A 17,194-nucleotide genomic window follows, 5' to 3' on the forward strand; every position below is an offset into this window, starting at 1 on the left:
AAGGATTCAAGTTTAGGCTTGCCCTTGTGCCCAACAATAACCAATTCTTCTTTTTTTCCTTTGAACTGTTTGACAGGCGTTGCTTTAGGTTGAGGTTTGACCCTAGGTGTAGCCAAAGGGCAATCCCTGATCTTGTGTTCTGCAGACTGGCACCTATAATAGGTGTTAGGTAGGTTCAAGTAAAGCACCTTCTGTGAGAAGGTTTGAGCGCCAATATGGATTTCTACAGAATCCTTGAGATCTTTAGAAAGATCAACTTCAATGCAAACACGCCGCTGAGGGAAAGCATTAAAAAATTTCTCTAGCTCCTTGGTAACAACTTTGCCAAGGGCTTGGGCAATAGACTCAATAAAAGGCCAGCAGGGCAAGGGTAGACCTGGGAATTCGACCCAAACAGGAACCCTAAGCTTTTTATCATCCTAAATGGAGAAGTCTCAGGACCATTTCTGAAAAACAAGCAGAGAGGAACACATAGACCAAGGGCCATTGGTAAAAACTACATCTACTTGCGACGGGTTAGCAAAGCGAAAAAAAAAAAACCTTTGCTAAGGTTTTGCATAGCGTCAAGGCGGACTCCATGAAGAGTCCAGCTTTTGTTAACCCATTCTCTGAGCATAGCTTCAGGGGGAGTCCTACCAACAAAATACCCTATCAAGGTATGTTGTTCTAACCAGTCACATGCAACATCAAATTCTTGCAAAGCAAGGACAATATCAAGATTACCTTGTGGAAAACCTTTGGGACAAACTTGCACGGGCGTTTGTTCGGTGGCGGCGCCATGGCAGTCTGAAGCAGCAGCGTGAACACCAGAAACAACTGGTTCACCGCTGGCCGAAGCCATTATATCCTAACCTAAAGCTCCCGCACTAAATGCGGTGTGACAAGTGCTGACAGACGGGGAGTGCAGGCGAAGGGCCATATGCAAAAAAAATTGAAAGTTCGCATGAAGCAAGAAAACCCTAGTAGAGCAAAAAAAGTCACTCTCAAATTTATTTTAATAAATATTATGTCTAAAATTATTAGATGATGTTTACAAGTTTCCTTAACTATTGCTTCAATGTGTATTAATTGTTTGACAGTAGAATGCATTGTATTTTTAAAATTACTATAACATTAAATATTTGTTTATATAATTAAAAAATTTCCTTTGAAAATGACACCTTATTTCTTTCATGCATAGTTTTAGTTACTTAATGTAATATTTATCCAAATTAGTTAGATTTACTTTGATTGTTTCTTTCTCAACAATTTTTTTATATATATATGAATATTTTGATGATATTAATTATCATATTTATAAATTTAGATATACTAGTATTTAGGGAGTTTTCCAAACAAACTAATGTAAAAGGCCAAAAAAAAGTATTCAATGTCCATTAAAAAGAAGTAAATAACAAATAACTATAAAATATTAATAAAAATATATTTTGCTAACCAACTATTGAGAACACATAAAATAGCTCGTTTAATTCTTCAAAAATTATAAATCTTTGTGCCTCACTATGGAAATCTATAATTGGTTGCTATGCTTCCAAAACTACAAATGAGCGCACATTATTATGCCAAGAGGCATATATAATGGGAGCAACAATTCATAGCACAAGAATATTTGAAGGAATAATCTGTGTAAGGAAAAAAGATTTGGTGGGAGTTACAAATGGAATTCACTTTTAAAAATAAATTTAAATAAAAAATGTCATTTGACATTCACAAAAAGGAAACCAAATTAAAATATGGAATGCCATTTGGAAATCATGATTATTAACAAATAGAAATCGAAAATAAATTTTATGGGAATTACAAATGAAATTTAGTTTTAAAAATCAATTTAAAATAGAAAATGTCATTTGGCATTCACAAAAATGTTAAAAACCAAATTAAAATGTGTAATGCCATTTGGAAATCATAATTATTAACAAATAGAAATAAAAAACAAATTTGATGGGAGTTACAAACAAAATTTATATTTAGAAATCAATTTAAGAAAGAAAATGGACCGGTTACAAAGCATTCCCAAAATAATAGCTGGCCAAAATAATAGGAAGCCAAATGGAGGCTAAAGTATTAGGCCCTAAAAATATGAACTGAAAAAATAGGGCTTAAATAATTTTATTTAAAATTTAAATATTAAATATTTTTTGTAAATTATTTTTTGCATGCACATTCATGCTTTTTTTGGGAGAGCGGTGAAATTTTAAACAAATTCGTGGAATGTGAAGAGACATCCATTGGGGGATATGGGGAGCCTTTCACAAGTTATAAAAAAGGCTCATCACTTCACTTTCATTTTGTGTTTGGAGGGAGGAAAAGGTGGAGATTATTGGAGGATTAGATTGAAGATTTTGATGAGGAGTTGATTGAGGTTTTGGAAGAACTTTTTTTGTAGGTGTGATTTCTACTTTTATTTTTCAATTTTTCAATTTAGTTTTGCATTTAGTTTTAGATTTAGTTATGTATTTAGATTTAGATGTAGGTTTATTTTTAAAATTAGTTGTAGTATTCTACTTTGATTTAGATTTCAATTTCAATTAGTTTCATTTAGATTTAGAATTGCATTCAATATTGTTTAGATTTGCATATAATAGTTTAGCCTTGCATGTTTGATTTAGATTTAGAATTGCATTCAAAATCTCTTTGAGTTATATATTTTATAATACTTTTCATTTTTTTTATATTTTTAATGTACATTTTTCAAATTAGTTTTAGATTTTCACGTTTGATATTAGTTTTAGATTTACATATTCTGAAATGGTTTTGGTTCGCATGTTTTTGTTTTGTATCTTTCATAGTAGTTTTACATTTTCATGTTTGGAAAATTTATATTTTCATATTTCATAATTAAATGATATCATTAATGTTGATGGCAATGTCGCCATATCATTGAAATTTATATTTTATTAAAGTTAATAATTTATTTTTAAAATAAATAAATCATATATTTAGTTTTTATTTTGTCATTATTAAATTGGATTATATGTGTATTTTATTTAAGTATTTTTTGCTAAAAAATATGTATATAATGTTTATTTTTGTAATGTTTAAAAATTAGAAGGCAATGCCACCATATTTCAAAAATTACAATCTAAATGTTTCATTCAAAATAGTTTTGAGTTTTATTTATCTTGTTTTTAACATTATTCATTTGAAAGAATTTATGTTAATTTCCAATACTTTTTTATTCTAATTATTTCTATATGTTGATGTTTATTTACAAATTTGTAGGTTAATATTTGAGTTATGGATTCCTTGAATGGAGAATTAAACATTATTGATACTAGCCTAACTACTTTAGTGGCATCAAATAATTTCTTGGATACAAAGTTTGATAAATGTTGACAAATAATTAAAGAGACACAAAAATATAATTGAAGTTGTGGAGAATGCAATATTGTCAATTGACTATGTTGAGGAAATGGAAGTAATGTAGATGAAAGATGCAAAAAAATTCATGTGTGACACATATGAAAAAGTGAATGACAAAAGAAGTCTTTCACAATCATTGTTCAAATAAAGGCTGTAATAAAATCCTAATCATTGAATAATGTAGCGTATAATTACACCGTTATAGATAAATGTTATGTATATTGTTCATTCTTGTCTCTGATTTTAGGCTTTTACTTCTTTTAATTACTTGTATTAGGAGTTGTGTTTTGCAGTTGTTCTATGGAACTTTCATCAAGAAGAGAACAAGAATTTTTTTTAAAATTTACAAAATATATCTTCAATGGATGTGGCTACTAAATATGTTAATTAATAAATAAAATAATAAGTCTACATAGATGTCCTTCATGATAGGCATGCTTATTGATTATAATTCTTAATCATTGAAATTAAAGTTGTATTAGCATTATTAAAAATTCAACAATATATAATGTTCCTACATCATCATGGAGAAATATTTTTTGTAAAATTGGTTCTTATCTATTTTTCACACTTTTTACATCATCTAAATAGTTGTGTTGGGACTTCTAATTATGCTTTCATGAACAAGATATAATTAAAAATATTCCACTATTAGTATTATTTTTAAAACCTATATCCAAAATTTGACCATAGTTTTACACGTAATACTTCAACACTACACCTTCTCTCCTACTTCCCATTTCCCTTGTTTTAGTGTAACATTTAACCACTTATCAACCCGAACCATAACATTAAGTGTCATATTAATGAAATTATAAACCTTGAATCCTAACTTTATATGTGATTGTACTAAGCATTTAGTGAATTATATACCTAACCTCACACTTGAACTATGATCTTGCTATTCAAACCCCGCTTGCGCACGCATGAGATTTAAGCCTATATCTACTATTAAATAGAAATAATATTAAATTTTTAATAGGGGGAATACACACACACACACACACACACACACACACACACACACACACACACACACACACACACACACACAGAGAGAGAGAGAGAGAGAGAGAGAGAGAGAGAGAGAGAGAGAGAGAGCGAGAGAGAGTATTAGGAGGGGGAGAGAGATTATGGGGTGTATCTAAAGAGTAGGGAGAGAGAGATAATGGCATGTCTTTAGATATTGGAGAGATAGAGAGATTAGGGGACATATCTAGAGACAAGAGGGGGCTAATATTATGTTTTTTTTATAGAGAGATGTTTCCAGTAGAGAGAGATTAGAAATAAGGGTAGGCATAGACATATGATGGTGTATCTAGAGAGAGAGGGAGAGAGAAATTAGTTTGCATACCTAGAGAGAGAGAGAGAGAGAGAGAGAGAGAGAGAGAGAGAGAGAGAGAGAGAGAGAGAGAGAGAGTATCTAAAGAGTAGGGAGATAGAGATAATTGGGTGTATATAGATATTAGAGAGAGAGAGAGAGAGAGAGAGAGAGAGAGAGAGAGAGAGAGAGAGAGAGAGATTATGGGTGTATCTAAAGAGTAGGGAGAGAGAGATAATTGGGTGTATCTAGATATTAGAGAGGAGGAGGCAAGGAGATGTATCTAGATGTGTGTGTGTGTGTGTGTGTGTGAGAGAGAGAGAGAGAGAGAGAGAGAGAGAGAGAGAGAGAGAGAGTATTGGAAGGAAGGGAGAGAGAGAGAGCAGTAATTAAAGGAAATCTCTATAGAGAGTAGGAAGGGATGGGAGTAGTGAGTACATTATAAAAATATATAATAATACATGTCACAATAGCAATAATAACTATTATTTTAGTAGGACTAACTCACATAAATTATTAACCTAATAGTTACCATAATACTAAATTAAATTATAATAATAGCACTAATGTCAATTGTGATATGAATAGTAAATCCAAAAAATAAGCTTAACCACAATAATAATACAAACCCTAACTCTACTCTAATTGTAACCCTAACTCTAGCTCTAATTATAACCCTAATGCTAAGCACAATCCTAACCCTAACCCTAACTCTAATTATAACCCTAACCCTAACTCTAATTATAACCTTAACTCTAACTCTACTCCTAACTCTAACTCTAATTCCACCCCTAATCCTAACCCTAATACTATATATAACCCTAACACTAATCCTAATTCTAACCCTAATCATAATTCTAAGATTAACCCTAACTCTAACTCTAACTCTAAATCTAATGCTCATTGTAACCCTAACCCTAACCCTAACCCTAACCTTAATTCTAACTTGAACTTGAACCATAACTCTAACTCTAACTCAAATTATAATCCTAATCCTAACACTAATTCTAATCTTAATTCCAAATATAATCTTAAATTTAATCCTAACCATAATTCTCATCCTAGAACTCCATATCCATCTCTTTCTCTAACTCTAACTCTAACTCTAACTCTAATTCAAACCCTAATCCTAACTCTAACTCTAACTCTAACTCTAACTCTAACTCTAACTCTAACTCTAATTGTAACCCTAATCCTAACCCTAACCCTAACCCTAACCCTAACTCTTACTCTAATTTTATACATAATTCAACCCTATATATAACCCTAACTCTAATACTAATTCTAATCTTAACTCTAACCATAACTCTAACTCTAACCTAACTCTAACTCTAACTTGAACCCTTACTCTAACTCAAATTATAACTCTAATCCTAACCCTAACTCTAACTCCAACTCTAACTATAACTCTAAATCTAACTCTAACTTGAACTCTAATTTCAACTTAAGTCTAACTCTAACTTTGACTCTAACTCTAACTCTAATTATAACCCTAACCCTAATGCTAACCCAAAACTTAACTATAGCCCTAATGCTAACCCAAAATCTAAACCTAACCTTGATTCTAACCCTAACTCTAATTCTAACTCTATCCCTAACTCTAATTCTATCCCTAACTCTAGCTCAAACTCAAACTCAAACTCAAACTCAAACTCAAACTCAAACTCAAACCCTAACTCTAACCCTAATTTGAACCATAACTCTAACTCCAATCCTTACCTTACCCTTAATCCTAACTCTATATCTACTTCTTAACCTAACCCTAACCCTAACCCTAACCCCAACCCTGACTCTAACTCTAACCATAATCCCAACCCTAACCCTAACTCTAACTTTAACTCTAAATCTAATCCTAATCCTAAATCTAAGCCTAACACTAATTTTGAACTTAACTCTCACCCTAACTCTAACTCTAACCCTAATTATAATCCTAAACTTAACTCTAACTCTAACTGTAACCCTAACCCTAACTGAACTCTAACTCTATCTCCAATTCTAGCCCTAAACCTAACCCTAACCCTAACCCTAATTCTAATCTTGACTCTACCTCTAACCCTAACTCTAATTCTAACTCTAACTCTAATTGTAAACATAACTTTACTCCTAACTATATTCCTAACTCTATATGTAATCCTAATTTTAATCATAACACTAACCCTAACTCTAGCCCTAACCCTAACCATAATTCTACTCCTAACTATAACATTTTATGTACCAAAATCCTTAAAATATAAACAAATCAAAGTTATGCAAATAAAACACCGTATATAGAATTAAAATATAAAATGTTGAAGAATAATTTTATAATAACTTTATACAACTATATTTAATAATAATAAAATAACTTGCTCCTTACTATAACCATCCAGATTTCTTAAAAAATGTTTTCCATAGTGCACGGCGTCTACTACTAACTTATATATATATATATGTATATGTATATGTATATGTATATGTATATGTACATGTATGTATGTATGTATAATATGCCGAGAGTCATCCTTCTTGAGGCACCTATTTTATTTAATTCTTAATTTAAAAAACCTATGATTTGAATTAAAATAGGTACCTCGAGAAGGATGACTCTCGACATATTATATAAATATAACTATATATAAGCTAGTTGTAGTATAAAACTATCATATTTAAACATCTCATGCAACTCTGAAAGGGAGGCAATTTTCCTAGAGCCCTTTGGCAATATCTGATTTCAAGTGCAAACAACCACTAGCACAATTTAAAAGTTTATTCTACAACTCAAGCATAGCTAGTAGGCACATAAAACCGTCAACAACCATTGTGACACATATAGTGTCATTTCGAGCATAAAATAATCATAAGAAAACATTTGTGTCAGATTTTTTAAGTGATATCCTAACTTGCAATCAATTGACATCCACTCCCATACATGAATGAAGACAGTAATTGTATTATTATAGAATATGATAGATTGTGGAAACATTTTACAAGAAATTGGATTTTCAAGAGGTGGTAAACCTATTACAAAGAAATTGGATTGTCAAAATAAATATATAAAATTCTTGATGGTTGTGCACAATTAGGGAAATGTTTCTACTAGTTGTTCAGGTTAATTTTAAGGATATGAATTTTTAAATTGAAAGTCTAATTTCAACAGTTTTTTTTGCTGTATTTCTGTATGTGAGTTAAAAGTTTAAAAGGTAAAAGATTTCAATTTCTGCATATTCATATATCTCTTTCTATTTATTGCTGAACACTAACTAGTCAAAAAATGACATTTTCAAAGTGTTCATTGATACTGTTATATTTTAAACCAATAGTCATTCACTATTAATTGTCTAAATTTATTGTCAAATGTGATATCAAATGTCTCAATAATAGTATACAAATAGACCAATGACCAACCAAAAAAACTATAATAGCCTGAACTATTAATAACATGTATTGAGACTTCCTTCATTATTAATAATTGGAACCAAACCTAACAAAAGCATCTATTATTAGAACCCCTAACAATTATTAGAGAAATTCTAACTAACTATTTTTATTTAATCTGTAGAGCCCTAAAGACAAATTATTAAATGGAAAAACCATACCCTTTTATTACCAAATGCTGATTGTTACCTTTGATATTTTCCTGGACATCACCGCCCTCAGACAATTTCTCCGTGAACTCATTGGTTCCAGTGCCTGTGTACTCAAACCATTGCAGTCTTTTCAAATGTTCCAATCCACCTGGAACCTTCCTCACGCTCGAACACTCGCATAAACACAATTTCTCCAAATTCGCCATACCTCCCTCCTCCAAATCCGGAAATTCCTCTAAAACGGGGAAGTAATCAACATGCAAATACCGCAGCTTGGGAAACATGTACGCCTTTTCAAAAGCCTTTGGTATTTCTCTACAGCTCTCATTACCCATTAATCTCAACACTACCAAGTTAGGCATTGATTCTAAGTCTGGATAATTCCTACAACTACAATTCAATAACATGAGATGTTTCAGATCTGTTAGCGCACAAACCCAATTTGGCACCACAAAATTTGCCAATTCAAGTCTTTGGAGTTCTATAAGAGAAATGAAGTTCTGTAGTAAATTCCATTATATTGAAGAGGAGCTTGATATAGACAAATGACACATATTGAGTAACTGAGCAAGGGTTCCTTCTTCAATACATTTCAATTCCTATTCATGCTGAACACATAAGCTTAGTTCTTGGAGGCGGTTTAGTGTGGCCCCATCCTCCAACTTTAGTAACCCATCTTCTTCAATAGAAAACCTTAAAAGATATGATCTGACTACCCTCAAAGACACCAGCTCTAATATTCCTTTGGGTATTTGATTCCCCAGTTGATTATAACAATCTTTTATATTGAGATACTCGAGAGATTTCATTTCATTTATCCAGTCTGGAAGCCTTTGTAGCTTGTCGGCACCATGATAGATTGAGCATGACAAGACTTGAAAGTCTTCTCAGACAGACTGGTACCTCCTTTATACTTGTCCATGATAAGTTTAAAAGTTTGAGAAGCTTTTGGTTACCGACACATTGAGGGAAGGTGGAGATCTGATTACGGCTCACATCAAGAACCCTGAGCAATCTCATAGGGCTAAACAAGTTTGCCTCAAATTTTACAATACGATTATTTTATAGTGATAGAGTGCGAAGAGTCTTCGGACAACAAACCATGCGTTTTGCAATGGATTTATCATCTATCTCCTTTGTGGCCAGTAGAACTCTATGACAAATATAACTTTTTGTTCCAGATGTCAAGACATCATTCACAGAAACTGTACATCTCTTTGATTTATATATATCGATTGCGAGATCAAGCAGCAAGTCATGAATCTTGCAATACTAGATTAAATTGCAGTCCTCCCGCACTTCTAGCAAGCACAGATTGGCTAACTTGTATAAATATTTCCAACCCAAATCCCACTTATCTCCTTCTTGGGGAATGAGTCCTTCCGCCATCCTCGAATTTATGAGATACTCACAATGTATTTTCTCATCCTCAGGAAAGAAGGAAAAATAAGAAAATCAAGGCTTTAGAGTTGCAGGAAGCGAGTCATAACTCAATCTCAGAATATCTATGATGTGGTAATCAGGATTACTGACCTCTTGATGTTGATGCAACTCAGACTCTCTGAGTTGATGCAATTTAGTCATCCACTTTTTAATATCGGTGCAGTCTAAGAGAGAAGCTCCCAATGTCTTCAGAACCAATGGTAATCTTCCACATTCCTTTTCAACTTGCTGAGCCACTTCTTCAAGGTAATCTGGTGGGAGATTTTGGGCATAGTTTGAAAAGGCATAAGCACAAAACAACTTCCAACTCTCTTCCTCTGATAAAAGCTCTATGTGATAAGGTAAAGCACCGAGCTTCTCACTAACTTCCATGCTTCTCCTTGTAACCAAGATTTTACATTGGGTATTACTGCCAATTGGAAGACCAAGTCTCGTAATGATATTTTCTTCTCCGGTTGCCCTCCACACATCATCGAGAATGATGAGAGACTCTTTTCCTTGTAGACCGGCATGAGGCAGCTCTACCGCTCGCTCCTCACTTACATCCTTCAATCTACCCTCTAAATCTCCCACATGGGACGCTAAATCACACTGTAATTCATGAAGAGAATACGACTGTGAAATGGGGAGCTAGATTGAAAGTTCGTACCTTTCTTTGATCCTCTCAAAAAGGTTTTGCAGGGGAAATGTCATTCCTAGACTGCTCTTACCAGCCACAACAATTGTAAGGAAGGAAAGGTGCGCGAAATTGCTTCCTACGCTAATCTTTGAGAGGACGATTATGCAAATTCAACTAACTATTGCAGAGATCTCAAGAAATGCATAATCACATAATCAAAATAACAAAGAACACATAACACAATGATTATCGTGGGGAAAGCCTTCCGGGAGAAAAGCCCCACCCTCCAAAACCCGCACAATGTATTATCAAACCAAGATGATTACAATACACTTGCAATCTAGGTTCTTACAGGAGCGCATCATCACAACTCGAACTTGAAGAGACTCCTCCTAGCACCAGTCTTGCAAACTGAACTCAATTACACAAACACCTCCCCAAGCCCTCCTTTTATAGTGATTTTACAACCTAGAAACCACTTGTGGTTTTAGAAAACGATTAGCAAAACTATCATGACACATGTTACCCATTCTTGACATTTACATTTCCAATATGGAAAAACAACTAGGTTAAAATAGTAATCCCGTCCACAATTTTGTCTCTTAGTTTAGACCCCCATAAAAGTCACAAAATGAGTCATCAAGGCTCTAAAAATGACCCACCTATATTCTACTATGGACAAGACTCATTTTTGACAACTCATTAACCAATTTCTAATGTATAAACAAGTGGAAAACTTCCACAAACAAATTTTGAAATTTTCCAAAAGAATATTGAAAGGTTGAGACACATGTTCTCAACATTCTCCCACTTGTCAAACACCTTGCAAGAGTCAGGGGATCCTAAATATCATGGACTTAATTGCTAGGGGCCAACAGGCCCATAGACTCTAAACACCATCTGAATTTCTCTATGCTCATGGGCTTAGTTAATGCATCAACAACATTCACTAAAGTCTCTACCTTTCCTAGCTTCACCTTGTCATCCTCGATCATATCTCTCACAAAATGATATTGTACATCAATGTGCTTGGTCCTTGCATGAAAAGTTAAGAAATTCGGGTTCTTCTCTAGGTAGATTGCACTTCGACTGTCATTATAAATTGTCACTGCACCCTATTTGAACTCTATATCTAAACACAATCTCTTTAGCCAGATGGCTTCTTTGTAGGCATGAGTAGCTACCATATACTCAGCCTCAGTAGTGGACAAAACAACCACATCTTATCACTTACTCATCCAACTGATTGCACCACCAAATAATGTAAACACATATGCACTGGTGGATCTTCTTCTACCAACATCACTAGCCTAGTCTGAATCCACATAGCCTCGAATATCCAAGGAATGCTCATTTCTTGTTCCATGAAAACATATTGAGTACTCTGAGGTACCTCAAAAGTATCTAAAAACTCTTTTTACTACATCCCAATGTGCTCTTCCTGGATTGGACATATAACGGGAAAGTACTCCCACTGCTTGGGCAATGTCTAGTCTTGTACAGACCATAGCATACATCAAACTTCCAACAACACTCTGATATGGTACTTGACTCATTTCTTCCATCTCCAATGGGGATATAGGACACTATGAGCTAGAAAGCTTTTTTCCCATAGTAACAGGAACACTCAATGGTCTTGAATCCTGCATATTAAACCTTTTCAAAATAGTACCAACATACTTACTTTGGCCTAGCCAAAGCTTTCTGTTCTATCTATCTCTTATAATCTCCATTTCTAGAATGTGCCTAACTACACCAAGATCTTTCATTTCAAACTTTATCAAGGGTTGAGATTTTAACTCTATAATCAAACCTTTTCCTTTGCCAATAAACATGTCATCGACATACAAGGCAATAACTAGGAAAGCATCACCATCATATTTGAAATATATATAGTGATCAGATTTAGATCGCACAAATCCCAAACTCAACACATATGTATTAAACTTCTGGTACCACATCTTAGGACTCTGTTTTAAACCATACAAGGATTTCTTCAATTTACACACCAAATGACTTTTACCTTTCCCCACATAGTGCTCTGGCTATGACATGTAAATTTCTTCCTCCAAATATCCATGAAGGAAAGCAATTTTCACATCCATTTGCTCGATCTCTAGATCATAAACTATTGCAATAGAAAGTAAAAATCTAATGGATGTCATTTTGGCTACTGCAGAAAAAATCTCACCATAATCTACTCCCTCAACTTGAGAGTAACCTTTTCCAACCAAACATGCTTTGTACTTCTTAATGCTTCCATCTGAACCCATCTTCCTTTTAAACACCTATTTACAACCAACAGGCTTCCATCCTTCAGGCAATGGTACAAGGTCCCATGTTTGATTCCTCTTAAGAGATGACATTTCTTCATCCATGGCTATTTTTCAGGACTCTGAATCATTCATACCAAGAGCCTCTTGTACAGATCTTGGTTCATCAATGTTAGCATTCAATGCAAATATGCACCTCAAATCATCAAGAGAATACCCATACCTTTTAGGTGGTTTCCTTTGTCTAGTAGATCTTCAAACAAGATCTGGTTTAGGTTCAGGAAATTCAGGTTCATGATTAGGTTCTCCCTCTTCCTTTGATGATTTAGAACTCATAGAGCTCTCTTCAACATCTCATCTTTCTAAGGGCCTTGATTCAACTTTCTCAGGAATAACAGGAGGCTAAATCACATCTTTCTTTTCTTCAATCTATTCCGGCTACACTGTAATAGAAGAAGGCTTAGTTTATCTAAAAGTAACACTTCTGGAATGAAATAGCTTTTGTGCAATAGGATCCCAAAGCTCGTGTCCTTTCACATCATAACTATATCCGATGAAGATACATTTGACAACTTTTTTGTCCAATTTTGTTCGCCTCTCATTTGGCACATGAGCATATGCCTCACAACCAAATACTCTCAAATGTCTAAGTGAAGGCTTGTGGCCCGACCATGCTTCCATTGACATCTTATCAAAAAGAGCTGATGTAGGAGACCTATTTATCAGGTAGCAAGAAATGGCTATAGCTTCAACATAGAACTTTTATTCTACTCCAACACCACTTAGCATACTCCTAGCCTTCTCCATCAAGGTCCTGTTCATTCTTTCTACAACTCCATTCTGCTGTGGAGAATACAAAGTTGTCTTCTCTCATTTAATACCACAATCTTTACAAAATGTTTCAAAATCATTGGAGCAAAATTCACCACCATTATCAGTTCTCAAACATTTTATTTTCTGTCCAGTCGACAATTCAACCATTGCTTTAAATTCTTTGAAATGACTGAAAACTTCAGCTTTACTCCTAAGGAAATAAACCCATGTTCTTCTATTTAAATCATCAATGAAAGAAACATAATAAACTGATCTACCAATAGAAAGAACATCAACTGGACCAAATACATCCGAATGGATTAGATCCAAAATACATGAAGAATTATGAGCATTTGAGTAAAACTAAGTGAGGTTTTGTTTACCATAGATACAATACTCACAAAAATCAAATTCAAGATTGCAGTCATTTAACCCATCAAGAAGGTTCTTATTTTTCAAGGTCCATAGGCGCTTCTCACCTATGTGGCTGAGTCTCTGGTGCCATGACATGGTCTTCTCTATAGGCAACTTTGATTTGGTAGACAGAGCACCCTTCGGTACCCAAAAGCCATGACCATCTATTGAAAGAGAAATCTTCTCCTTCTCCAACTGAGTAGTCCTTTTTACAATCTTATTAGAAGTACTATTGTACTCAACTGTACATGCATTAAGCTGGTACAATGTACCCAATCTACTTCCTCTTGCTATTACCATAGCACCTCTCACCATTTTTACACCTACTTCAGAAAACTATACATGCACACCTACATCTATTAGCTTACTAACAAATAACAAATTCCTTGCTAGTCCAGGGATATGCAAGACACCATCAAATCTTCTAATTCTACCATTAGAAAATTTCACACAAATACTTCCATGACCAACAATATCAAGTACTCAATTATCACCCAAATACACCTTACCACCATCAAAATTTCATACTTACTAAACTAGATTCTATTAAGAATCATGTGGAAAGATGCACTTGAATCTATTAACCATACATTTTCACCTACATGAGTGGCCAAGGCTACGATGAAAGCATCTCCATCTTCCTTCTCGAACTCAGAATTAGAATCTTGCTTCTTCTTCTTCTTCTCCTCCTCTTTGCAGTCCTTTCGAAAGTGTCCAGGTTTGCCACAATTCTAGCAGATTGCCTTGGATTTACTAGGAGATTTCGATCTCCCTTTATTTTTGGACTTAGAATGGCCATGTTGCTTTTCATTGTTGCCTCTTTCTTTTGGTCTTCCTCAAACACTCAAAGCCTCTTTGGCATTCAGAGAGACCTTCCTTCTCATCTCCTTAGAAAGTAGAGAACCAAAAACATCCTCCATCTTTAAGACAACTGAAGTGCTCCCTATAGCCATCACAAAACTATCCCATGAGTCTGACAACAAACATAGGAAGATTTGACACCTTTCTTCTTCATCCATTGGCACCCCTACTGAGGTCAACTGAGTCACCAACATATTAAACCTTTCCAAATGCTCAAAAATTTGTCCACCTTCTTCCATTCTCAAGGAATACAACTTCTTCCTAAAGAAAATTTTATTCACAAGTGATTTCACTTGATAGATCTCACTTAGCTTTTTCCAAAGCTTCTTCACGGTAGGTTCTTCATGGACATTAATTAGAATTGAATTTGCAAGACACAATTTGATGAGACCTTTAGCTTTTATGTTGGCCACATCATATTGTGTGACTAATGTCAGAACTATGGGCCTCAACTTGTTCTCATCAATCACATCCCATAGATCTTGATCAATTAATAGATCTTCCATCTTCAGCTTCCACATCTCAAAGTTTGTGCCAGAAAACTTTTCAACATTAATTCTCCCCGACATGCTTGCCATCTTTTCAATCCTACAACATAGAAATGAAATACTCTGCACAAGCTCCCACTCAAACCTTGATTAGCTCAGAAAACCCTGTACCCAACAAATAGAACCAAAACTAGCTAGGCTCTGATACCACCTATAGGGAAGCAAAGGTGCACGGAATCGCTTCCTATGCTAATCTTTGAGAGGACGATTATGCAAATTCAACTAACTATTGCAGAGATCTCAAGAAATGCATAGTAACATAGTCAAAATAACAAAGAACACATAAGATAGTGATTACAATGGGGAAACCCTTTCGGGAGAAAAACCCCACCCTCCAAAACCCGCACAATGTATTAACAAACCAAGATGATTACAATACACTTGCAATGCAAGTTTTTACAGGATCACATCTTCACAACTCGAACTTGAAGAGACTCCTCCTAGCACCAGTCTTGCAAACTGAACTCAATTACACAAACACCTCCCCAAGCCCTCCTTTTATAGTGAGTTTACAACCTAAAAACCACTTGTGGTTTTACAAAACCATGGGCAAAACTATCATGACACATGTTACCCATTTTTGACATTTACATTTCCAATATGAAAAAACAACGAGGTTAAAATAGTAATCCCATCCACAATTTTGTCTCTTAGTCTAGACCCCCATAAAAGTCACAAAATGAGTCTACAATTGGTTAATGAGTTGTCAAAAATGAGTCTTGTCCCCATGAATGTCGCTTAGTCTTGTCCATACTATAAAACACTATTTTGAAATTTGACATATTCAAATAATATACTCAAATGATTGGTTTAAATGTTTTGATTTCAAATATGAGTCTACAATTGGACAAGACTCATTTTTGACAACTCATTAACCAATTTCCAATGTATAAACAAGTGGAAAACTTCAACAAACAAATTTTAAAATTTTCCAAAAGAAAATTGCAAGATTGAGACACATGTTCTCAACAGCAATGATTGGAACGGTGGATTCATCGATTAAGGAGATGAGGTGTTGAAACTTCGGCTCAATCGCCACTGGGTGCGAATCACCCGGCTGGAGACTATTTCCCTTCCACGCGGCACTGCTTGATGGCTGTTCAGAGTTAGGCGGGAGTAAGTCACGGAAAAGCTTCAGCTGCTCTCCATCTTTCATTAAGGATCTGATTCGCTTTCTCACTTGTTCAATTCTTTTTCCCATTCTATAACGGAAGATAATTTCATCCAGATTGCACAAACAAGAGTGATTTATACATCCATTAGGGCGAGCGACACACTCTTCCACAATGTCTTCTGCATCTCACGCAATGTCTCTAACGTTGTGCAGCCATTCTTTCACGTCCTCATCTTGTGTAGCAACTGAATCCGCATATGTCAGACCGCTGCTTATTGTTCTGAGCTTTTTTCTCAACCAATCAAAGTCTCGGGTGAAGTTGCAGACCAGCGCCGTCTCTTCAGCGGCTTGTTGGATTATCATCTCAGTAATCTTGGTAATAACACCTTCTGCAATTGCACCCGCCATCCTTCTTCTGTTATTACGAATACAAAATTTGGAGGTAAAGGATCTCTTGAATTCGTATACACGCCAAATTGAAGTTGCTCAACAATACGGCAAAGCAACTTCAAGTTTAGATCAAAAAGTCTATGGGAAAATAACCCTGAAACATTCAAGAGAAAAAAGTTTAGTTTTCGCGTGGAACGCGTTGAACAGTATGTAGTGACGAAATATTACAACGTATTACATTTTTACATTTGTTTTAAATTTCCTATTTATATCTAGAACACTGTCTTCGTAAGCGGCTTTTTAAGTTGCCCTCATTTCCTTAATACGGCTAATTCAAAGAAAGAGGCGGCCATACTGGTTGCTCTGGAACAACAAAAAGGGATGTTGTGTATGATAATTATCAAATAGACCAAAATGCGGACACACAGGCCACACGTATCCCTTGCATGAAGGGAAATAAGCTTTAATT

General features: G+C 34.6%; 1 pseudogene; it reads right to left on the reverse strand.

The window, feature by feature from the left end:
• Positions 1-434: 434 nt before the first annotated feature.
• LOC149560373 (putative disease resistance protein RGA3) lies at positions 435-16,743 on the reverse strand (annotated as a pseudogene).
• Between the last annotated feature and the right edge of the window lie 451 nt (positions 16,744-17,194).

The sequence above is a fragment of the Cupressus sempervirens genome, chromosome 4 (assembly GCF_028749045.1).
Source record: "Cupressus sempervirens isolate cs-2001-9-10 chromosome 4, ASM2874904v1, whole genome shotgun sequence".
Lineage (NCBI taxonomy): Eukaryota > Viridiplantae > Streptophyta > Pinopsida > Cupressales > Cupressaceae > Cupressus > Cupressus sempervirens.